Source organism: Psammomys obesus, unplaced genomic scaffold (genome assembly GCF_907164565.1).
Source record: "Psammomys obesus unplaced genomic scaffold, mPsaObe1.curated_primary_1811, whole genome shotgun sequence".
Taxonomy (NCBI): domain Eukaryota; kingdom Metazoa; phylum Chordata; class Mammalia; order Rodentia; family Muridae; genus Psammomys; species Psammomys obesus.
Window position 1 is genome coordinate 27,278,521 of NW_026587216.1, and position 24,980 is coordinate 27,303,500.

Here is a 24,980-nt window from a genome sequence, read left to right on the forward strand (position 1 = left end):
ACCATCACATATGGCCTGACCTTGTGTCTATGAATTGTAGAATGTGGATGAATTGAATTAATTAAATACCTGGGGTATTTAGGACTTTTTCTTCTTCTCTCTCTCTAGTATAAAAAAATCCATCAGCTCACTTAACTATCTTATTGGTAAAATATGTAAAAGCTAATAGCTTTTAAAATTAACTTTATCATGAATCTCATTGTCAGACTACTCCAGGACTAGATCACCTGTTGGTTTAATGTTCTTGCGGAATGTATACAGTTTACCCTTGTTCATTCAAATGCTGATTTCTCTACGCCAGTATCTGGTTTCAATCCAGATATTGCATGGCGATGCTTAGAATAAGCACCACCTGTCTCAAGTTTGTGTGAACATGCCACCATTTGTTCTCTCTATTTTCAATAAAACAACCAGCCAATGCTGTGCAATGGAGAGAGTAGGGTGGGACATCCTGGTCCGGAGGGGAGAAGAAGTGAGTGGGAGGAGTGGGAGAGCAGAGATCGGCAGGAGAGGACTTGGAACCATGAGGAGAGATGAACCGGACCTAAGATATGACTAACAGTAAGTATAATGTGGGAAATCTGAATGGTAGGAAACTATGCGGGCTGGGAGGTTAAGGATGGAGTAATCATTGCCCAGCATTGTTAACTAAATACATCCTAGTCTCTCTGTGTGGTGATTTGGGTATACAGCTGGTTTAGGAACAACCTTGGGTATACAGCTGGTTTAGGAACAACCGCTGTTTAACTAAAAGATAAATCAATAATAAATATTAATAATCAACAACAGTCACCTGTTTTGTAGATAGATTTGCTTAAAAAAATCCATGTGCATTTTTAAATGCTGGTGTCCACTGACGGTAGGCAAGGGACTTAGATGTTTTTAAAACACACATAGGAAAGAAATGGAAAATGAAAATTTGAGAGCTTATGAGAGTGCTGACAATTGACTCAGAAATACTTATTTATTTTTAAATGGAATGATGATTACCCTGCAGCTGGAGAGATAGTTCAACACGTAAAAGTATTTGCTGCTCTTGCAGAGAACCTGACATCAGTTCTCAACACTAGTATCAGGAGGTTCACAACCACCTGTAACTACAGCTCCAGAGAATCCAGTTTCCCTTTCTGGCCTCCCTGGGCATCTGAACACACATGCACACATACACACACACACACACTAGAAATAAAATTAATATTTTAAAAATTAATGACTCTTTCTCAAATATCCTTTAGCCAATTAGCTTTCATTTCCAAATAACGGTTTTAGAAATTATTGTTCTCTTAGAATCTTCCCCTACAGTACTCTATGTAAATGTTCCTTTTTACATTTTGGTAGCAGTAGCCCAAGGGGCTTTCAAACATATTTGTTAAAATACACATCACAATGTCTCTAGTACTATAGAAAAAAGGTAAGAATCTACAGTAAGTCAAGAACAAAATCATGAAATGAAAATTCCCGTGACATCATTATTATTACTATTAGTAGTAGTTTTACATTTTCACATAGTCTATGAGAAAGACAAACTGAATGTATTCATGTCCTTGAAGACGACTAGTTTATAAAAAATAAACATTTTTTACAAGTCTCCAAGCTACAGTCATTTCTATAAAGAGCTTGCACGTAGTGTTTCCATTCTACTATTGAAACCATGTGCAAAAAGGCTTGGCCAATGGCTAATTTCTTCGAAGCTCTGTTAATGCTGTGACCAACAGATTTGACCTTTCTGCCTAATTATTCTGGGGCTGGCTTCTTCGAAAGTCTTCCCTTCACTTGTAATTATCATGCACTGCTGTGAAATTTAAGCAGATAAATGAGGTCAAGGTAGGATATTCTTGAGAGAAAAAAATACAAAACTGAGTATATCTGTCACTGGAACTAGGATCACCAGACTGACCAACAGAGATCAAATGGTTCTTCTCTAAGGAGAATTAATAAGCCCTCAAAAGTGCTCTAACAGGGCATAAAGCAGTGCTTCCTTTCAGAAAGTGACTTCCTGAAATCACTTTCTTCTTAACCTGAGTGTGCCAGTCAGAATTCTCCTACAAAAAGAAATACTAATTAAAAGCATTAGATCTGGTAACAAGTTGCATGACTATTGTTTATCTACAGAAAATGGAAAAGACACAAACTCTGAATGCATTCAGGTTCTTGAAGACCACTGGGTTATCAAAAATAACATATTCTATAAGTCTCCAAGCTACAGATGTTTCTATAAATAGCCTGCACATAGTATTTCCATTCTACTATTAAAACCACATACAAATCAAGACACTTTTTTTTTTTACTGACTTGTGACAGGGTGGACTTAGAAAAGTGATCAGACCCAGTGTGGGTTGTTTCTGCATCAGATGGGAAGATCCTGCTCTTCTTTCCTGCCTCCGGATTTAGGGGGAGACAGGATCTTGTGAGTAGTTGCTCAAAGATGCTTTCTGAGAAATACCACAGCGCAGGAATCTGTCCTAACAATTTCTGGCTCCAAGCAGGGAACAACACTATTGTTGTGTGACCTGATTTCATTTCAGTGATTGTCCTGGCAAAGAATGACATCATCTCATTCTTTCTCTCTTGATGGTCACTTGTGAATGTCTCGCAGCCCCAACCCTTAACATAATTGGACTACATTTTCTCAATGGGGAAATAGCTCTCTTCCTGCTAACTTCCCATCTGAATGTATTATTGTGGCAAGAGATGAGAGAGAGGCTTTCCTTGAACAGGCAATGTTTCTGGGAGTTGGCTCCCTCTTCCTGCAAAACAAAGCGCTGGTCTATTGGTAGCCAGAGCTGCTGAGGGTTAGCCTTGTTTAATGCTAGGACAGGTCATGACTAAACGAGGATAAGGCTGTGACAGCTTGACACACGTTTCTCATCTCCTTGGACGACCTTTTTTGAAAACAAATTCACCAGGTTGTGAGTGGGTTCCGGAGTAAAGAGCTCTGCCTTAAGGTAGCATCCTCTGCACTACAAACAAAACCCACTCATCTCCATAAGCTCACTGGACTTGACAGTGTGCTGTCTAAAGGGACCTGCTTAACTATGTACATAAACATGAACAAACATGTGTGATGTTCCCTTGCTAACCCTTGGTCATTGGCTAAATTTTTATTGAAGACACATGTCAACGTCTTTTGGCCTCAGAAGGGTGAAAGAGAAAGGACACGTGTAAATAAAAAACAACATTGGAATACAGCCACATAGACTTCCTACCCACTGTGCTCCTGGAGCTGTGTCTTGTAGGGAAAAAAGAAGAACAACTTATGTGTCCCAGACCATGTGAGAGAGTGTTATGCACAAGTCAAGGAGGACTAAGACAGACAATAAGAATAAAATCCCCTATCTCCCATGAGCGCAGTTCTATGAGAAACTAAACATTACCCTGTAGAATTGTTCCTTTTGGTGGCAGGTAGAGCGCCGGGGCAGAATTTAATCCCCAGCAGGGTAGCAACTACACACAAACAGATAAAACTAAAAAGCAGCCATACAGCAGCAACAATTTTCTATTATTATACCAAATGTGTATCCACACAGAAAAGACTGGTGCATTTGAGTTGTGTGTAATTTTTTTTTTAATGTTTTTTAAAATTTCACAGTAGGCAGCTCTTATGCTGTCGTACAATTAATGCATACTTTAAAATAATTTTAGCGTTCTGGTCCCTCCTTTAATGAGAAATGCTAGTGAAAGAGTCTCCCTAAAACAAGAGTCTGTGGTTGACATGAATTTGGGAAAACATTCAATGCTAATTGCTTATCAAGACGAATAATTTGCACTGTGTTTAGGATCTGCTTCAAAAACAGACTCTTTGAAGAGATATGGTTTAGTAGTGCAGCTGCTGAGAAACTTGAAAGTCAGTTATATTAATGTATTGTATTTGACTTTAAATATTGTATAGAATAAAGTGTCACAAGCACAGAGCTATGGAAGGCATGTTTATGAGAGTAAAAACTTTCATCCTACAGGAGCTGGAGAAATGGCTCAGTGGTTAAGGGTTTACTGCTCCTTCTACAAACCTAAGTTTGGTTCTCAGCACCCACATGGTGCCTGAAAACTGTCTGTAACTACAGTTCCAAGTGAGCCTATACCCTCTGGCCTCCATGCACCCACATAGTACCCATAAGCACCATCTGTCTCTGTCTCTCTGTGTGTGTTTCTCTGTCTTCTGTCTGTCTGTCTGTCTGTCTTTCACACACACAAATAATAAACAATTTGAAAAAAGTTTCCTACCTTAGTGGCAAAGTGGTTCAGCAGGATTAAAGTACTTGTTGCCAAACCTTACAGCCTGACTTTGCTTTCAGGGCCCACATGGCGAAAAGAATGAACCAACTCCCACATGTACACACACACACACACACACACACACACACACACACACACACACACAGAAAGCAAATACATGAAACATGTTTTTTTTTAAAATTTCCATTCTAGTTAGGTATCTTCAGGACTGGGAAGGTAGTGCTTTCCAACATGCACAGAGCCCTGGGTTCAATCCTCAGAACCTTGCAACTGGGTTTAGTAGTCCAAAAATCCCAACACTTGGGAGGTGTAGATAGGAAGGTCATTCTTGGACACATAGTGAGTTCGATGCCAGCCTGCACTATGGGAGACCCTATCTCAAAACAAAAGCAAGTAGCCATCAACAGGGCTCCATGAGGTCTTAATCTCCTTACAAACAACATAGCCATTGTAAATTAACCCATGTAGGTGCACCAAACCTGGCCCAGTAGTGCCATACCAGAGCCCAGAAGGGGCCAGACCAGCTGTTTCCATCTTAACAGGCAGATTTCTACCTGGAAACTGTGCTCGGTGAAAGTTAATCATCTGCTCCAATGTGTGAATATTTTTTAATGTGAAACCTGAAGTTCCCAAGTGTCCTGAGACAGAGTTTTCAGCGTTTTTCTGGTGACGTCTGCATTACAACTTATTTGTCCTTAGAACAAGAGTCAGTTTTCTAGGGGTTAGAAAGGTATACCCATGTGACACCCATAAACATTCTCTGTTTCTCTCTTTCTTTGTATCTTTTTCTGTCTCTATATCTTTCTCTGTCTCTCTATTTCTCTTTCTTACACACACACAAATAATAAGCAATTCAAAAAATGTTTTTTAATTTTTTTTTTTTCAGGATGACTCAGTACTTGGGAGCACTTGGTGCTCTTGTAGAGGACCAGATTTTTAGTATCTACATGGTGACTTAACAATTGTCTGAAAATCCAGTTCACATCCTCTTTTGGTCTCTGTGGGCATCAGGCATGGAGGCAAAACACCCATATGCATAAAATAAAAATAAACTTTTTTTTAAAGTCAGTTTTCTGGAACCGAGCTGGAGTGGTTTAAATGTGAAATGTCCTTCATGGACCCATGGGTTTGACTGCTTGATCCCTAGCTGCTGACATTGTCTGCAAGGTGTTTAGAATGTTTAGGACATAAGGCCCAGCAGTTGGCATAGGCCATTAGGGGCCTACTGTTAAAGGTGATAACTGTTTACGGTTTCACCAAAACACTCTTCCTGAGACAGCCAGGATGTGAACAAGTGATTCTGTAAGCTCTCACCTGCCACAGACAAAGCAGCTGCTGCCACTGTGTCCTGTCACGATAGCCCTGAAACTGTGAGTCAGGATAACCTGGCCTCGCTTGGGTTGTCCCTGTCAAGAATGCTACCACATGCAAGCAAAGTCACTAACCCACCGAGCAAGGGTGCTTGAGGTTTCTCTACAGTAACTCCTGGTTCAGGCATTTGAGGTACATATTTTGGAGACACTGAGAACTTCTAAAAACAGGAAAGCCGGTTTATTTAGTTAGTGATGCCAGAGAATGAACCAGGGCTTTGTTCACACTAGGAATGTCTTCTAGCACTAAGCTACACCTCCAGTCCAAGCGGTTCATATGTTTGTGTGTGTGTGTGTGTGTGTGTGTGTACATATGTATTTAACTATGTTAATACAAAGGGCATGAACATGTTTCAGGTTTGAGGACAACTTTGTGAAGTGGCCTCTTCTTTTACATTTGCATAGTTTTTTTTGGGAGGGTCAACTTTATCCACCAGGCTTCAGAGGCAAGCACTTTTATAGGCTGAGACACCTTCCTATTCTCAACAAGCAGTTCTTAATGCTGAGGAATATGAAGCAAAAGAACACGATTCAGTGATGGTATGAATCGAGAAGCAAAGAAAACGGCACAAGACACAATTCTGAGGAGATGCCAGTCAGCAAAATGGTTCTAACCATTTAGATCCACTCTAAAAGGACTCATTTCTCTCTACAAAACTCCCTGCACAGGAGGCTGGAGGGTGTGTGAATGCAAATGTGGCTGAGGATAGACAGCCAGTCAGCCCTAATATTTAAATTTTTCAGCAGTCCATGGAAAAAAGGAGATTGGAACCAGCTCTACAGGGAGCCCACAGGTTAGTGAGAACTAAGGGTCCTGCATGGTTACAATTGAGCAAAGCACTTTGATCCAGAAACAATCAAGAAAACAGTCAAGAAAACAATCCTAGCAGGAAAGAAGAGGCAGAGGCGGGTGGATTTTTGTGAGTTTGAGGTCAGCCTGGTCTACAAAGCAAGTTCACGACAGCCAAGGTTACACAGAGAAACCCTGTCTCAAAACAAACAAACAAAAACCAACAAAACAAAACAAAAAACCAAAAAGGGTGCAACACTTATCGGAGAGACTTTCCCATTAAAAAGAGGAAAGAGTGAAATGAGAAGGCAATGGTCAGATAGAAAACAAAACAAAACAAAACAAAACAAAACAAAACAAAACAAAAAACAGAATTCCAGAAAAGTGGCCACTTCATAACATGGGATAACCTAAGATGTTATGGGATAGCCGGGCTTCAGTAGTCCCTTGGGAAAGCAATGATTAATGTTGAGGTTTCCATCTCTTCTGCAGTTAATTTTCAGTGGCATCACACATGAGGCCAACCTTTGTCCCAGAGAAATGCAGACATGTTGGCCTTGAAGTTCACACAGAGTTGTTTGGTAAACTGAATGGAGAAGTAGAGAACTCTAGAGAACTTTCTCCTAAGCATGGGTCCTGTTTTTCTTTTTGGAGATGTTTTCCTTCCCTGCTTGCAGGAGCATCTGTTTTGCTTGAGCCCTGGTGTTGCTGGGTAACCCAGGCTGTCCTTGCACTCTGGATACTCTTTCCTCTCCTCTGAATTCTGGATTACAGGCATATTGCACCCAGCTTTGACATAAGGAAGGCTCCTTCTCAACATCTCCCCTTTATTGATTCCACTTGCAGATGACAGGTGGAGTAATCTGAATGTCCTAGTGACATATGACAGAGAAAAGTTTCTGATGAGTGTCTGGGATTGAATGCTGAGACACTCAATCCACCCTGGGTAGCCAGACACTTCCAGCCCTTTCCTTTTCACTCGTCAGGCACAGGGAAACTGAATAAAAACACCCCTTGGAAGACAGAACTGAAATCCAGACAGAACAGAAGGTTTTGCTTTGTTTTATTTTCCTGTGTGAGATTCATGGACTTTCTGGCGATTAGAGGACTGTTTCCAAGACAGCCTGGGTCAATGCAAGCCTTTGAAGGAAAACCAAGTAAAAGATGAAGGATGCTGAAAAGGAGAACTCTGAGACCAATCAACAGTTTCTACTGCACAAGCTTGCTTGGGCTGTGGTAAAGTTGAACAACTGAGGAACAACCCATTGGAGTGTAAACTCCTGGGAATCCAGCTCCCAATATTGTTCTTGGGAACAATGTCTAATTGCCGTGACAGGGGTCTCCCCAGTGTCCCCCACCCCCACATCAATTGAGGTGCTACCACTTATCCTTAGACCAGAAAATGTGAAGACAAGCTATGAACAAGCTGGTGACATCTATGCACTTTTAACATTACAGGACACTGGGGTGACTGAGATGGCGGCCATTCATTTCTTGACTCTCGTGAGGCAGAAATTACCTAGTTTTTGAATACCAAGTCATGTTAAGTCATGAGACTCTTTATTATGAACCGTTTATGGCATTCCTGAGGACTGACATGACATGATTGGTCAGATGTAAGGCCTCTCTTACCTCTCTCCACCAAGATGGACAGTGGCAGAGGAAGGGGTAGGACCATGGACTTTGGTTCCTGTTAGCACTTAAATTTTCCTGTCCGCTAGCCAGAGCAGCACATAGTGCTTAGGTGGTCCCTGCAGCAATTAGTTAAGAGACAAAGCTTTGACGAGTACCTTTGAAGCTTCCCTGCAGTGATTCTGCCATGAAGAACCTTCATGTCATTTGCCGGATTCAGCCCCTCAAGCTGATGGCGGCCGGCCCTCAGCACCTGTGATGGAGAACAAAGGTGTTATCAATCGCATTTTTGTCAGCAATTTCTCTTATCTTTTAGATGTCACCCTTTCACAGCCTCAAAAGGAGAATATCATTAGGCACAATCTTCTGACAAGCACACATTAATTCTTTGAAACATACTGGGTAATTCAGCCCTTTTCTAGAAGCTTCCATTTCGCCTCTTCTTTCAGGGAATGGCTTCCCATTAGTGCCATTTCATATTATTCTTTGCTCAGGTTTTATAGATCCAATAAATGAGTTTCTTTTCTTAAAGATTTACAGTGCGTCCCATGTTTAAAAAGTCAAGGGGCATTTAATTTCAGGTCATGGGATCTATTTTAAAGGGAAACATGCTGAATCATAGAATCTTTTATTTGATGAGTAGTAAGGGAAGCCTTTATAAGAGGTTCAGTTTGTTTCCATTCTGCACTTACAACAGGTGAAAATGTGTCTAAAGTAAATGTAGACACTTCACAAAGGAAGCAGTCCTCGTTTTGATGGATTCTTTCATGAAGCATATCGTATCACATTTTAAACATGTACATGGACTGTGTGTTCAATGTATGTCAGACGAAGAAATGATAGGATAGCTTACGAAACAGCGTGCCATTTAAAAATTCATTATTTCCTTCGCCTTTAACATCTTTCTCTTCCTCATGAAAACAGTGTTTAAGACAGATTTTATGTAAAGCCTGAAGCTTTCTTAACTCTGCATGGTTGAAGGGCAATTGGGTGTTGATCTATGCAGAGGGATCCCTAGAGACCATGGGTGCGGATTTTTAGCCTCCAAAGACCTGACACCTCTTGCTCTGGACTGGCTTTGGGATTCAGGTTCTGCGTGGGCAGTTCCAGGCTCCACCCTCAGTGTAGCAAGCATCCCATCTATGCTGTCATGTAGGATGCTGGCTGGGGTCAGGTTGGCATAGTGTGACAGCAAGGTAACACTACATGACAACCACTGTGGACATGCTCCTGGGGAAGATGGTGGAAATCCAAGTGACAGCACTCACAGGCTAGGTGACGATGAGCAAATTACTTAGCCTCCATCTCAGCATGCGCTTTTGAAAACCAAGAGCTTAAAAATGTGGGCACTCCCTGGACCTGATGTGAGGATTATGTGAGAACATCCTCTTGAAAAACTGTGAAGAGTTTCTCCCACAAAATATCATCATTTGGGTAATTTGAACAATGAATCCTAGGTTGCCAATGGATTCATTTATTTTCACACTTATTTATACATAGACCTTTGTCCCTGGCTGAGCAACAACACGTGCAAATGTTTTAAAAACCCTATCAATGTAGACTTTGATTTCTTATGCCTAAAATGGCAAGTTAAGGATTTGTTACAGGCAGCTGGAAGAAAAAAGAATAAGATAGCCTGAATTTATGCCTGCGACATGTACACACAAAGTCAAACACCTGCCCCTACACCATAGGAAGAACTGTCTATTTGCAGAGCTGAGAAAGGTGATTGGCTAACCTAACTGTAACAGTTCTCAGTTCTACAGTCTCTGCACCAGGAAATGTATGGCACAGGCCTTTCTCTTAGTTTGCCAGTTTATATCTCTTACTGTAACTACACACAGCACTAAACACACAAACGAAATTTATTAAAATATATATCTTTTTTTTTGGCATGGAGAGATGGCTTGGAGGTTAAGAGAAATGCTTTTTCAGAGGACTGGGGTTCAGTTTCTAGCACTCATGTGGAGACTCACACCCATCTGTAACTCCAGTTCCAGGGTCTCTGATGCCCTCTTCAGACAATTGTGGGTTCCAGCATGCATGAGGTACAGACATACAGATGGGGACAAAACACATAAAGTGAATTAAATAAGAAAATTAATTTTTTGAAACTTGATTAACGAAGTCCTGATAAGAGCAAATTTATTACATAGTTATTAAACCAGTACCACCTGGCAAGTAGAACTGATACTATTGGTGACATTGTTGGTTTATGGTTGTTTGTATTTAATTAAAGTTATTTTAAATTTCAATGATATTGATATGCAGTGGGCTGGCTCACCATCTCTGTAGATTCTGCACCCTCAGATTTAACGAGTTAAGGGACAAAAATGCTTGAAAAATAAATTTCCTGTGTTCAAAACACATAGACTGTTTCCGGTATCATTTATTCCCTAGGCAGTTATTATTAGATAGATTCGATTAGACAGTTTTAACAGCTATCTACATAGCACCTACACCTACATTAAACTTGTGTTACAATCAATCTACAAGTAATTTATAGTGTACACGATGCATACTGTTTCATATGAGGGACTTGAGGATTCAGACTGATGTTTATAGTGTGTAAATGTTGTTAAAGATAGTGTCATACTATGCAGCCCTGGCTGTCCTGGAACTTGCTATATAGCGTGTGCTGACCTTGACCTTTCCATCGCCCTCCTGCCTCTGCCTCCTGAGTGCTGAGACTACCCGGCACATTTGTTACTGTTTTTGTCGACAGGCTGTCATTCTGAAACTCAAGCTGGCCAGAACTCACTGTGCAAACTAGAGCGGCCTTGAACGCTCATCCGCCTTCTTGCCTCAGTTGCCAAAAATGCTGGGACTGTAGACATGAAGCACCTGGACCCCAGCTTTGATCACTTTAGGTGACAGCACAAACCAAGTTGAGGCTCCGAACACACTTGTTCGTAACATGTGAGCAAAGATCTCTTTAGCCCTGCTTCCTCACGATGCTCAAAGAGTCTGTAATTGTCTGTTTCTGTGATAAGACGCCGCGACCAAGACAATTCAGGAAAGAAAACCTGAGTAGCGTACAGTTTCAGGGAGTTAGAGTCTGTAATGATGGAGCAAACACATTGTGCCAGCAACAGCTAAGGACCTTCACCTCCTGATCCACAAGAAGGAGGCAGAAGGAGAGAGAGAGAGAGAGAGAGAGAGAGAGAGAGAGAGAGACGGAGAGAGAGAGAGAGACTGGGAAATGAGGCTCCTGAAACCTCACGAAGGCTGTATTAGACCTTCTCTAATAAGGCCATATCTCCAAAACAGTTCTACAAACTGGGGAGCAAACATTCAAACATACGTGCCTACTGGGGCCATTCATCCACTCACTCCTCCAAACCACCGCTGCGTCTTCTTCCAGGTTTCAGGCCTGTTGTTCCCAGCCTAAAACATCTACTCTTCTCTACTTCACACAGTAGCATGGTAAGCACAGGTTCCATTTCTGACCACCTCAGTTTTCACTCATCGCTACCAGCACATATAACCTGAGAGGCATCATGACACTCAGTGATGCCATTTCTGTTATTGTTGCTGTGGCCTCTGATTGTCTTGTCTCTCCTGTCAGGTTTGAAGACTGTTCATGGAGGGCCATCTCGTAGGCTTCATCTCCACTTTATACTTTTGCTACCATGTAGCCCCGGTAACTGCCAGGCAGTAACCGATCATCACCGTAAAACACAGTCAGGCAGTCAGGTTCCAAAATGCATACGGATCCTTGGTTTGTCTTGGAGGTTGCTCAGATTTGGCTAAAAATAAATCTAATTTTAATGGCATTAACTACAAAATGAGTGGCTGAAAAGATGGCTCCGCAGTTAAGAGCACTGGCTGCTTTTACAGAGGACCTGGGTTCGATTCCCAGCACCCACATGGTGGCTCACCACCATCAGTAGCTGCAGTTCCAGGGGATCCAGTGTTCCCTCTTGACCCTCATCATCACTGCACACAGATGATGTATGAGCATACACGCAGGTGAAAAACCTCAAACACATAAGACAAAATCAAACCCACCTTTTGAAAAGATGTAAAATAAAGAATTAATTCTTAGCTCACAATGAAACTAGACCAGGAATTGCTTAGACTCACTCTGAGCCATTTGTCCCAAGTTAGACAGTTTCTGTAAGCAATGGCTGGGCGAAAGACTCAGCAATGTTGTATGAGGTATGTGTATGTGCGTGTGCTCTCACACCCACACCGATGCTTGAGTCTTCGTCTTGGTCCCAAAGTCTGCATAGTGTAGGCACATATGCCTGTTCTTTAGAAGCTGTCATCCACCAGTGAGTGCCAGGCCTTTTCCTGGCATCTGTAGAGAAGTAGAACTTGGTTTCCTAGCTGTACCCAACAAGCTTGGGTCAGCTTTTTGTGGCACTGTTTCTGCATTTGGTGCTTAAGAGTGAACAAGTGAACGAGATGACCGTTTACTGTTCTTTTCTTGCCCCGTGTCTCAGATGTTTCCTTCACCAACTCTACAGATTTTGCTGTGGAGGAAATGTCCTTAAAACCCCAGGCCTTGGTGGAAAACATTAGAGCTGATGAAGGTTAGCGAAATGCTGTGTGGGTGACAGATTTTTTTTTTAAAGCTGTGTTTTGGAGCTATCTTTCTCTGCACACTGAATAGACACAATCAGTGGGTTAAGTCATGGACCTTCTTATGCAGATAGAGTGATGTTTGTTGTCTCCCTGTTAGTGACTTCAGTCTTCCTGCTGACACATTCTGCCTTAGGTGCTTTGGCCCTGGAAAGTAGTCCAAACTGCTGTCCGTAAAAGATGATCAAAAGGTCCAAAATGTCCTCATTAGTACATTGCACCAAACCGCACAAATCCTGGCATGGTGAACGGTGCATTCGTGCGAAGATTACTTCATCCACAATGACATGAGACCAAAAAAACATGAGAACTTCAGAAGCCAAACCTAAAAGAATTGAGGCGCTTCCAGCTTTGCCTAGAGCCTAGAACTAAGCAAAACCCAGCATCCTCGGCACTCAGGTGTCTATGTTCATCTGCCCTTCAGATGCTGTGGAGGCAAGCAATTAAGTAGCCTGGATGGAGGAAGCCCTTGCAGCCTCCAGGGGCATCCAGAGATACATGGAGGTGCATCCAGAGTTCATGAAACCTCTGCTGCCTGCCTGCATGGCCTCTGTGTGGACTGGTTGGTACCATACACCAAACTGTATTTTCTTCCCACACCTCCCTGCACTTTTGGGAATCTCCAACATTATCTTTCCCTCTTCCCTGCCCCTTCACCCCAGAACAGCCAAGACCTTACAGAAATTCTCCCACCTCAAGCTCTCAAGTGCTGGAATTAGAGCCATTAACCACCACACCCAGCTTCTGTCTTTCTCTCCTTGTTCTCCATTCCTCTTCCCTACTTTTCTTTATTTCAAGAGTATGTGACATGTTTTCATTCTGTAGCCCAAGCTGGCCTGGAATTCACTATTTAAACTCATGGCAATCTTTCTTCATTTCACTTTCCTTCTTGCCTTCCTCCTCTCTTCTCCTATCCCCTCCTTTCTGTATTTTGAGATAAAGTCTTGCTGTATGGTCCAACCTGACCTGATAAGTTCTACTTAGACCAGGTTGGCCTGGAGCCCATGATACTCCTACCTCAGACACCCAAGTACTGGAATTACAGGTGTGTATCATGTCTGACTCATGTTTTCTCATTTTTAAAAAATTTTAATTAGTTTTTTTTCCTGTGTGTGTGTGTGTGTGTGTGTGTGTGTGTGTGTGCATTTGTGTGTCCATGCATGCCCATAGGCATATAGCATAGCTGTGTATAGAGGTCAAAAGATTAGCTTCGCTCATGCTAGGCCAATGTTTTCCATAGCCATGGGTCTAACTCCACCATCCAATGTCAAGCCATTTTGGAAAAAAAAAAAAAAAAAAAAAAGGAACATTTTTATTATATCATAAAACCAGAGGGGCTGAGATATAAACTTCATGGCAAAACACTTGCCAAGCATATGTAAAGTTTGGGTCCAATCCCAGCCCCCAACTCCCCCCGAAAAAAGTCAAAGAAATTTTCAATGTTTTTGTAATTGGGGGATGGGAATGAACCATTCGAAGGCTAGTGAAATTTAGATTATAATCAAATACCACCTAAGAAATGATTTTTTAAAAATTATGATAGAGGTAGAAATCACTTCTTAAATCTGTGCTTAAATACAGTTCACCTACTGAGAGGAAATATTATACAAGTTTACAAGCTGGAGAGCCACAATGTCTGGGGCTAAATCTCTTTCATAATCAATGGCATTTACTCTGCAGTGTTCAGGTGGGGATAAGAGCTCAGAAATCCAGGAAATCTGAGATGCTTTGCCGTAGAAGATTAAGCGCTGAGCTTAGAGAGGGTGAAAGGGTTTGAGAAACCCAAGGTTATCAAGTAATCAGATCCCCAAAACTGAAAAAGTTGCAGCTTCCTGTCTGTGAAGCAGGTTTTTCTGTTTGCCTAAAATGCTAAATTTTATTCCAATGGCTAGAACTGGAAGGATGGCTCAGTGGTTAAGCCATTATTGCTCTTACAGAAGACCCAGTTTGGTTTTCAGCTCTCACAGAAGCAGCTTATAATCACCGGTAAGGCTACTCTAAAGGCTTCCAAGAAAACACACACACACACACACACACACACACACACACACACACACACACAAGTCTTTAAAGAAATAAATTATAAGTGTCACCAGCTCCCCCTCTGCAAATTCCCACACTCTACTGGAGAATGGCAGGAACTCGCCGTTGGTATTTAGGAGAAAGGGTTGCAGATCTCTTCTCGGCCAGGTAAGGAAATACAAGTTGGGCTTTGGCCTTAGGGTGGGTCCCAACCGAACTGAAGTGAAAACTGCCTGCTGAAAAGCCTTCTTTTTGATGGGCGAATAGGACCACTCTTTGAGTATATGATGCTCCAGAAAGCGTTCCACTCTGCTCACTTCTGGCGGCTTGGTGAAATCAAACATTCCTCTCTTTAAAGGTACACAGAGGTCACCTACGCATGGATGTCCTCTTGTGAAGTTAAAGAGAACACAATCTGCCAGACAGAAAGCGGGGACGCAGAACCGAAGACAGCAGCGACCAGGGGAAAAGCAGTAAATCCAGGGTGTCAGGATGCAGACGTGGCTTGGGAACGCTAAGATGTAAGAAGGCTTACCCGTTACATTTCCATTCAAAATTACGTAGAGAGGGAAATCTGCCAGTTTTATACTCATATGAGATTGAGCAGGGGAGACCAAGTGTGAGAACCTGGGATTAATCCCCAGGCTCCACATTAAAAAGTCAAGCATGGCAGTGGTGTGAGCTGTGATTCCAGTGTCTGGAGGATCCCTGGAGCTGAGTGGGGAGCCAGCTTAGCCTAATTGTTGAGTTCTAGGTCCTAGTGAGAGACCTTGTCTCCAAAACAAAACAAGGCAGACACCGTGAGTACCCAAGGCTGTCCTCTGGTTTGCTCGCGCACGCACACACATGCACACTCTCATGCATATTTAGACACCTACAACTTAAACACACATATACACACACACACACACACACACACACATCTTTATTTTTACTCAATGGTTCAATTCCTTATGATCAACATTGCCGGTTTTATCTAACTGAACTCCATTTCTTCTCTGCTTGTATCTTTTGTTATATTGTATCTCCCTGTATCTAGCTACTCAGTTGCCTAAATCTGAAACTATTATAGAAATTTCCTGTCCTTTCATTCCATTCATCCAGGCCCAAGTCAAGAATGTCTTATACCTTCTAAACAGGTCTAGAATCTTAGTCTGCTGTCCACCTTCACAGCTCGGGCCACATCCTTTTACATTTGGACACAGTAGTCTCTCCACTGTTCTCCTAGTTTGTAGACTTCTACTCCCTGGCCTTTGCACAACTCATACATCATGTTGTCACTGGGAGCCATTTATAAAAACTATCTAGGACTTGAAGTGTGGCTCTGGGGTAGAGCCCTTGCCTAGCATTTAGAAGGTCCTAGACTTTATCCCTTGTACTGTGAATACAAATAAGCAAGAATATTTCTAAAATACGAATCACGTATGTTTTCTATTTCCCAGCTCTACACAAATTCTTTTGTTTCTCCTTTGATTAAAAAGTGGACCCCCAAATGATGGACATTCAGGAATAGGAGCTCTGGGCTACAGACGCTTCCATCACTGACCTGAGGTTGCACCAAACAGAGTAGTCTGAAAAAGTAACACTATCAGGGCTGAAGATGGCGCAGAGGTTAAGAGCACTGTTGTTCCTCCAGAGGACCCTGGTTCAATTCCCAGTCCCTACATGGTGGCTCACAGCTATCTGCAGCTCCAATTCCAGGGCGTCTGGCATCTTCACAGACATATATAAGCAGGCAAAACACCAATGCACATGAAGTAAAAAAATCCTCAGTGTCTTAGTAATAGAACAATTAATGTTAGTTGACAGTCTGGAGAACTGTAAACAACTGTGGATCAGAAGCTGGTCTGTGGGTGTGTATCACACTACAATTAACAGGACAAACCATGGTACTGAAGTAACCCTAAGTTCCTCTTCATAGAGTAGCCTACATCTCCTGTCCTGTTGGGCAGTGTCCTTCCTTTCTGCAAGGTTTTTCCTGTCAACTGCTTATTCTTTGAAACCCAGCCCATCACCACCACCTTCTGAAAAGTTCCTGACTTCCCAGGGCAGAAAATACCAACTCTTAGTTGGATACCTTCTCTCAATCCTAAACATGCTTCTTTCTTAGGTATGAAAGCTAACTCTCACGGAATTATCTGCTGCTGGGTCTGCTCCTCAGGCCAACAGCTTCTCCTAGACAAGATGTTTTACCCACCTGTGTATTGCTACTGCTTAACACAGCATGCCATCTACCCACAAGAGATGCTCACCAGTGAAGTGAAAGACAAAAGCAGGGGTTGGAGAGACGGCCCAGCAGTGAGGAAAGAGCTCTTCCAAGTGACCCAAGTTGCAATCTCAGCAGCCACATCAGGTGGCTCAAAATCACTTGGAACTCTAGCTCCTGGACATCCAAAGGCCTCTTGTGGCCTCTGTGGGCACCCACAAACCCATGACAGGCATATATATAAACAAATCTTTAAAAAAAGATGAAAACAAGAATAACAAAGCCCCAAAAATGTATTGAAACAGGGATATGTTCAGACTGTGTGCTAGAATCTTTTTCTATATTACTTCCTGACTTTACCTGTATTACTTCCTGTGTTAGATACTTGGCCTACATCACTTCCTTTCAGCTTTTCCAACACTATTCTCCTGGGGAGAAGGAGCTCTGGTCTCATTTCATAGAGGCCTTGCTGCTGCTCCATTTTGCTGCTGGTCTTCAGGTGCCAGTGGCACAAACTCTGATCTGGATCTTGTCTGTCCCCTCTGTTGCAACTGAGGCTAAGGTTGAGGTGACAGGGCTGGTCTTTGTGGAGCCTGACATTCACTGTTGATGGATCCTGTTCAAATTTAGAGGTAAAATAACTAGGGCTCAGCTTCTATTATATCTTAGCATCTCTTGATAGTCACAGATAATTTGTAGAAATATCACTTAAATAAGGTTATTTTATTTTATCTATTTGCTTTTTTTTTTTTTTTCCTGTGCCAAGATCCTTCTATGTATCCTGCACTGGTCTTTAACTCACAATCCTCCTGGCTCAGTTTTCTGAATGTTGGGATTAGAGGCATAGACCACCACATCTGACTTAAAGAAAATCTTTGAAACAGACATAGTTGCACTATGTTTCCAATGTTTATTAAATAAATAACAAAAGAGACTATCACAATGTGAAACTTGATAAGAAATTTCTCAATTTGGTCCATTTTGCATATTGTGGTATCATGTAAAACACAGAGAGCTAGGCAGCTATACCAGATGTGCGCACGCGCGTGCGGGCACACACACACACACACACACACACACACACACACTGTCATACAGGGCACATGTCTGTCTAATGTAGCAAACAACAGCTCAGTGGATTAATCACAGCACTTAGAGCATTCAAAGTTAGGCATTCTTGTGTATTTCTCGTTTTTTTCTTCTCTGAAACAGCACTGAGCATTAACTTTCCATTATCATAATAAAAGGAGACACAGTTATAGTTTTACAAATGCAAATTATACAACTACCTCCAACAAAACTTTGTTCTCTTGGCCTGTTCAATTAACAGTAATAGTTCTACCTGTTGGAGTAACAATAAAAGCCTCTACCTGCGTCTCTGAGAAACCCCGAGCTTGCATCTTCCTTCCATTTTGCTACAGGGTGGCAGGGAGGTGACATCTAAATGCCACAAACATCACCCCTGAGCTGGATACCTCATGAACGCAGCTTAATACTTCATGAAAGCAAGCTTAATAATATGGCTTTGGGCTTTGCCGGTGCTTAAGTAGCTTTTGTCCATGTTACTTTAACAATTAAACCCTTTGGTCCGGCAGTGGGGGAAAAAAAAACCAACAAAAAAATGAACACCCCACTGAAGCCACTGTCTCTTAAAGTTTACACAAGCAGGTGAGAGTTTCAAGCCTCCTGTGAAAGTTGGTATTTCTTTCATAGTGCAAAAAGAAACGTCTAAACAGTCATATTTACCTGAAATTTACTCACAAGTAGCCAAGACAGAGAAACTGAAGATCAAAACGGCTACAACCTCTGCAGTCTAGCACGCCAAGCGAATAAGCAGGCTCCTTCCTACCAGGGCTGCCTGCCAGCGTGCATGCCGCCGCACCAGGCTAGACTAGAATGCCCCGAGACTGGTCAATCTAAGCGCCTCCTCCGGGTGTTATTCTGTCGAGTGAATTATCAGCTGAAACCTCTTTTCCCGGGAGAACAAACTGGGAGGGTGGAGAACTTTGGCCAGAGACGCGTTTTCCATCATCTAAGCATCCCAAGTAGGGGTAAGATCATAAAAACACGAACTGCTGCGCAAGAGGCAGGAAGGGAGTCTGTCTTCTTCCTAGTGAAAGTAGATCATCGTACTTACAAAAGACGCCTTGGAAGTCTTCTCTAGAGAAAAGGCTCTGGGAACAGGGAGGAGGCAGAGGAGCAGAGATTAGGTGGCAACGGGATTTCCTTCCTCCTCCAGAATGGGAGCCTCATTGTTCCTTACCGCCCTGACCTCTGAGGGGCTCCAGGAGCCTGGGAGGCCTGGCCTCTGATCCCTGCCGCCCTCTCTCCTGGCCTCTGGGCCTCGGATTTCCAACTTGCAGATAAGGCTGTCCTGCTTGACACCAAGCTCCAAGATTCATTAGGGACTGTCTGAGGAGTGCTTGCAAGATGCAGTTATATAAGCCCGGCGTATTATTATCATCACACACCCCCATAGACCCAGCTCTGCCAGACAAACAAAGGGCAGTTCCAAGAAGAGGAGGAGCAGAGGCACAAGTTCCACTGGGGGTGAATTTCGGGACACTGCTGAACTGACTGGAAAAAAAAAAAAAAGGCAACCCAATAGGAGTATGCTGGCCGGCTGGGAGGGGAGGGGGGCGGGAAGGGAGTCAGGGTTTCCAGGCATGCGGTTCTGGCGCCCGGAGCACCCGGTACAGTAGCTGCCTGCCTGTGGCAGGACGGGATGGATGAGATGAGGAAGATGTGGGCTTTGGAGAGCCAGGCGTTCCGGAGGCCAAGGACTCTGTAAACAGGGATCGTCCTTAGACTCTGTTCTCTCTATTCCTGGTCTCCTTTTTCATAACGGTGTTTTGCCGGGAAACTCCAGGGCTCTGTTTGAAATCAGTCAGGGCTTCTGTTCTGCCCTGTTTCCCTCTGTGAGAGCAACCAACCCCTCCTCTCCTGCACCTCCCCGCCCCCAAGCCATGGCCATCCGAGAAAGTTCACTACTGTATCTTTTATAAACTATTATTATTATCCTTGCCTTCCCTCTGAATACGTCTCCTGGTGTGAAGACTGCTATCCTAGCACTCAAAACCCACATTTTTTGTCTGCACACTAGTTCCTCAATTTCCATGCCGCCCTCCAGAATTACCTACCGGCAGCATCTTAGAATATGAATCACTCTCAAATGGTGGATTTAACAGCCTTGAATTTCGGACTTAACACACACATCCGAACTCCTCAGTTCAAATCTCTGCTCTCCTGCAAAAGATCAGCTCAAGTTCTCTCTTGTCTTACTATGGACACTGCTTTTTGTTACCATTCTTCATCAGTTTTCCCAAACCTCCTTCTTCCTGTGTTGTTCCTGCTGGTGGCCTGAGTCAGAGCCTTAGAACAGCATTAGCCTAGTGAGTTCACAGAATTCATTTGAGATCAGGTCTCCCTGCATAGCCATGGCTGTCCTGGAACTCACAGAGATCTCCCTTCCTTTGCCCCTGCCTCCCCGGTGCTGGGATTCAAGGTGTGAGCCACCACTGACAGCCACTGAATTATCTTACAGCTGGCTGAATCTCACTTGTGCCTTGAGTTACGTACACATGAACGGCTCCACGATCAGAGAAGTGGAGAAGTTGGTTGTTGAGGATGTGTAACAGACTTGGGAGGGTTTGTGGTACCCTTCGCTTGTTTGAATGATTGAGAATGCTCATAAGTTTAAAGGGGACAGGCTGAGACTTGGCTCAGTGCTAGGCAGAATCCTTGTACTGGAAAAACACAGGCACAGCCTTTATGGAACAATAAAAGGTGTGTGTGGGGGGAGCATCTCCCTTTGAGTGGCCTTTCTTCAGGACACAGGTCTTCGGAGAAGCAGGGCTGCTAGCGCCTGTGAAGCCTCTGCCACCCACAGAAGATGTCCTGTAAAGGACCATCTATGGTCCAGAGGGATGATTCTGTTGGTCAAAGTGCTTGCCACTAAACCTGAGCTGGATCTCTGGAACCCACGTTGTGGAAGGAGAGAAATGACCCCAGCAAGCTGCCCTCTGACCTCTGCAACAACCACCCCCTCCCCACCTGTATGAGTAAATCAGTGTAATTAAAAAGAAATAAAGTACGGTTTATTTCACACAATCCCCTGCAGTTGGGGTTTTCAGCATGAACATGTTAAAGGATGCACTCCATGGAAACGGTGTGGGCCATCAGAAACGAGCAACGGCGTGACGGTTTATGACCTGGAGTGAGCACAACCTTCCCGATGCTTTTATTACTAACATGGTCTTGCTGACATCTCCTCTATTATCCTCTGACCAGAGCAACATGCTTTACATTCCACGTCTGGTGGCTGCGACCTCCTTCCTGTCACTTAAAGAGACTTGAGCTGTTTTCACATAGCACATGCTCTCCAACGCATACAGAATGTTCAGTGAATTAGAAGAAGTTTCCCGCCTCCTCTAATTTGGAACAATGAAAACCAATTCAGGTTCTAAAGAATTTCAGCCTCGTCTTGAGTGTTTGGGTTTTAGGCCCTAGGATTAGATGTGCTCATGTGTTCTTGTTTTCTGTTTTAGGGAGAGAGACTGGAGACCCAGGACCTCAACACAGCCACAGCCCTAACGAGCGTCCTTTAAAAAAATGTTCTTCTTATTATTTGGTTATTTTGTATGTACGGGTGTTTTGCCTGCGTGCATGTCTGCGCATCACCTGTGTGCAGTGTGCTTGGAAGGCAGAAGAGGGCGTTGGATATGCTGGGACTGGAGTTACTGATGGTTGTGAGCCACCGTGTTGGGCGTGGGGATAGAATCCAGGTTCTGCAAAAGAGTGCTCATAACCACTGAGGTATCTATCACCCCATCCTCCTAATGAGCATCCTTAACCTGCCAACATCCTGAAATGTGATCCTTTTCATCTTTATTTTACCAGTGGGGAAACCAAGTCTGGGTGTGGTAGCCCACTTTTCATCTGTAGAACATAGTCCCTGAGATACTCGACTTTTAAGGAGGGGGGATTCATTACAGATCACGGTTTAACAGATTTCTGCCCGTGCTGGCTTGGGTCTGTCATCTGGGTGTCATTCCAGCTGGTATTACTGATGTAGACTTGTAAGCCTTGGATTTCGTATGCTGCCTTGATCTCTTGGTGCTTCACTGGGCCCTTCTGAGGCTCAAACCTGTAAGTTCCTCTCTTCTTCCCCCAATTTGCAGCTCCCCTAGTAGGAAAGGCTCTCCACCTGGCTTGGCCCTCTGCCAACCTGACCCACCACACCCTACCCCAGTCTTCAACCCAACTCAGCTTCCTGGGTTCCTGGTCCATGACATTTGTCAGAGGAGCCAACCCTCTTCTCCCCTGCAAGCTTTCCCCTGCTAGACACAGACACGCCGTCCTGGCTACAAAGAGCCAGCCTCCCCCAGTTCTGTGGGTCACTGTGCTCCCAGGCCCAGAGTGTCCCCTGCTTGGAGCCTTGAGTCTCCTTCCCCAGGCAGTGAGTACATGACAAATAACTACGGTGGATCTTATCTGCTCAGCATCCTGTGCTGTGAGCTTTAATGTCTCCAGAGCTCTAGGGTGGGACTCCCTCCTTCACCACCCCAGAGAAGAGAACAAAACAATGACCAGACATTAATACTAATACTAAAAGGAATTTATTACGCAGACCTATTGCCAAACAGACCATCTTTGGACTTTTGCTAAGCATCACGCTGTTCACAAATAGAAATGAATTTTAGCTCAAATAATGTCAGCCAAACCTAACCTTTATTAATTTCAACAGCCCTGAGCTTTGCCATCTGCTGTTTTTAATTTTTCTTTTGCTCACCTAGAGGTCTGGCGGGGGGGAGTCAGTAGCATGTTCTCTTTCTAGAAAGTTTTAACTGCAGTCCTGCCTGGGGGCAAAGGATAAAAAGATGACCCTTTCATGTCTGTCAGTTAAATCCACTAACTACATTCTTTTGGGAAAATACAGCAGAAAGAATTTTTGTCATCTCCATAGATGGCAGATTATAATAAACAGGTTTTTTTTTCATCAGAGACATCCTATTATTAATACATTTCCGAATTCTCAGCCCTAGAAACAAAGCTTCCGATGTAATTTCTTTCCTGTCCGTGAGATTTACAATGGAAAGGTCATGTTTGCACTAGACTTTGGTTTGAAATTAATCTTCTTCTCTCCTTGTGTTTCTATAGAATCCTGGCACTTCATTATTTAGTCATTTCCAAATATGAAATGCTTGTCATTCTTGAACAACGACCTAATCTTCCCTTTGTGGGTGGAGAAAATGAGTTGGGAAACTTTGCAAGCCATTGCCAGGGCACAGATCACTCTGAGGGCTATGAGGAGCCCCGATGTGCTTCCTTCCATGGCTCAGTCTACAGAATAAAGATGTAAATGCTTCTATTAGCTGCATGTGCGGTATCCTCCAGTCATGAAAAGTTCATCTGCATGGGACGCTCAGGGTGCGGGGTTGGGGTGGCAGGATTGCAGACTTGGGTTAGACAAGGCTGAGTAATGAGGGTTTTGTTTTTTTTTTTTTTTAATTTTGTTTTTACATTTTTAACTTAATTAGAGTTTTAGTACACTTATGAAATAGTGGGTTTCTCTTTCTTTTTTTGCTTTTTGTTTGTTTGTTTTAAGTCAGGGTTTCTCTGTGTAGCACTGGCTGTCCTAGAACTTGCTCTATAGACCAGGCTGGCCTCAAACTCAGAGATCTGCTTGCTTCTGTCTCTCAAGTGCTGGGATTCAAGGTGTGTGCAACCATACTGCATTTCTTTGTGACATTTTCATGTCGTTTTATCCTGCTCGTATTTACCCCCTGTTTTTGTCTCTTACCCCGCCCCGTACTCTAGGTGCTATCTGTCTTCTCCCCCAGTAGTGTCCTTTCTGCTTTCAAACCACGCATGTAGAGAGTTAAATTCAGGCCCCTCCAGTAAGGGAGAACATGTGATCACAATGTGTCTTTCTTTTTTTTCCCCTTTTCACTATACCTAGTTAGTTCAAGGCCAATTCATTGGGTGACAAGGCCAGTTTCTGTCCCCCCAAACAGTTAATAACAAAGTCCACTTGGATTCTGTTGGGCAAAATAAGCAGGCATCTTTAGACCTCTCAACTGACTTCAACTTTGAGGATCTGCCTTCACCCCTCCCCTGGTCTCAAGGATGGTGTGACCTACATATGAACACACACTATTAGAATGAGGATTCCTTTAAGCCACATCCGTTGCTCATCAAACCTCTATTATAAGGGTAGGGACTAACTCCTGTTAAACTTCATAACATTCTATCGACATACATACTGTACGAGCTTTTATGTGATTCTAGAAGCCAGACGAAACCCTGCCTGCCTCCTCACTTCAAAGGATTCCTCACTTGACTAATTCTAAAGAGTAAATTGATTTTCTCATCGTTTGCTATGTTTGACAATAGGAAGGCTGACGCGGCAACATTGCTAAAACGACAGCTCCCCTCCACCCGAGGGGAAAGAATGTGTGCTAATATCCTTAATGACTGGCATCTTTATGAGAAATGTGAAATCATTTATCCTCAGCAATAACCTGCCTAGGATTAAAAAGTACTTGGGGCTTAGAACGGAAGTGATCTGTCAGGAGAAATTATTTAGACTGACGTGAATTAACTGAGTAAATTGGCTTCCGGTAGCTTCCTAAGGCCATGGAGATGCAAGCTGGGTAAAAGTCGGCATGAGATTCCGAAGACTCTGGGAAAGAACTGACATTCTGTAGGGGGAAAACATAACACACTTACTGGACAAATTCCGTACACATGTACAAGAAACCAGAATTGATTTCAGGAGGACACGGAGATCGAGGGGACATGACTCGCCCACTCAGAAGAACTGTGAGACCCCACAAAAAGACCTCCTTGTGGGGCTGTGATCCTGGGCAGTCAGTAGTGCTCTTTGGGCACTGGCCTATACCTGCCCTATACTGGCCTTGGGAATGAGCCTGAGGAGCCAGTGTTGCTCTAGAGGCAGCTGGTGTGCATTAACGTGAAGGCAGGTCCGTGCCCTGCAGGAGAGCCTCCATCCACTCTTGGTGGAATTGTACACCAGCTAACAAGTCTTTCCTGGAGTCTCACTCTTCTCTTCCTCCACAGCTTCACAGCGAACTCTTTTTTACCTCTTTACCAGAAAGCTTAGGAAATGATAGAGGAA

The 24,980-nt window shown here is 43.4% G+C and overlaps 1 protein-coding gene across 2 annotated transcripts in view; it reads right to left on the reverse strand.

Moving 5' to 3' along the window:
* The window catches only part of Sulf1 (sulfatase 1), a 122,171-nt gene extending 113,940 nt beyond the window's left edge, over window positions 1-8,231 (reverse strand). For both annotated transcript variants that reach the window (XM_055603550.1, XM_055603548.1), the window contains exon 1: window positions 8,184-8,231. The gene's annotated coding sequence lies outside the window, so the exon portion shown is untranslated. The remainder of the gene's footprint in view (window positions 1-8,183) is intronic.
* Between the last annotated feature and the right edge of the window lie 16,749 nt (window positions 8,232-24,980).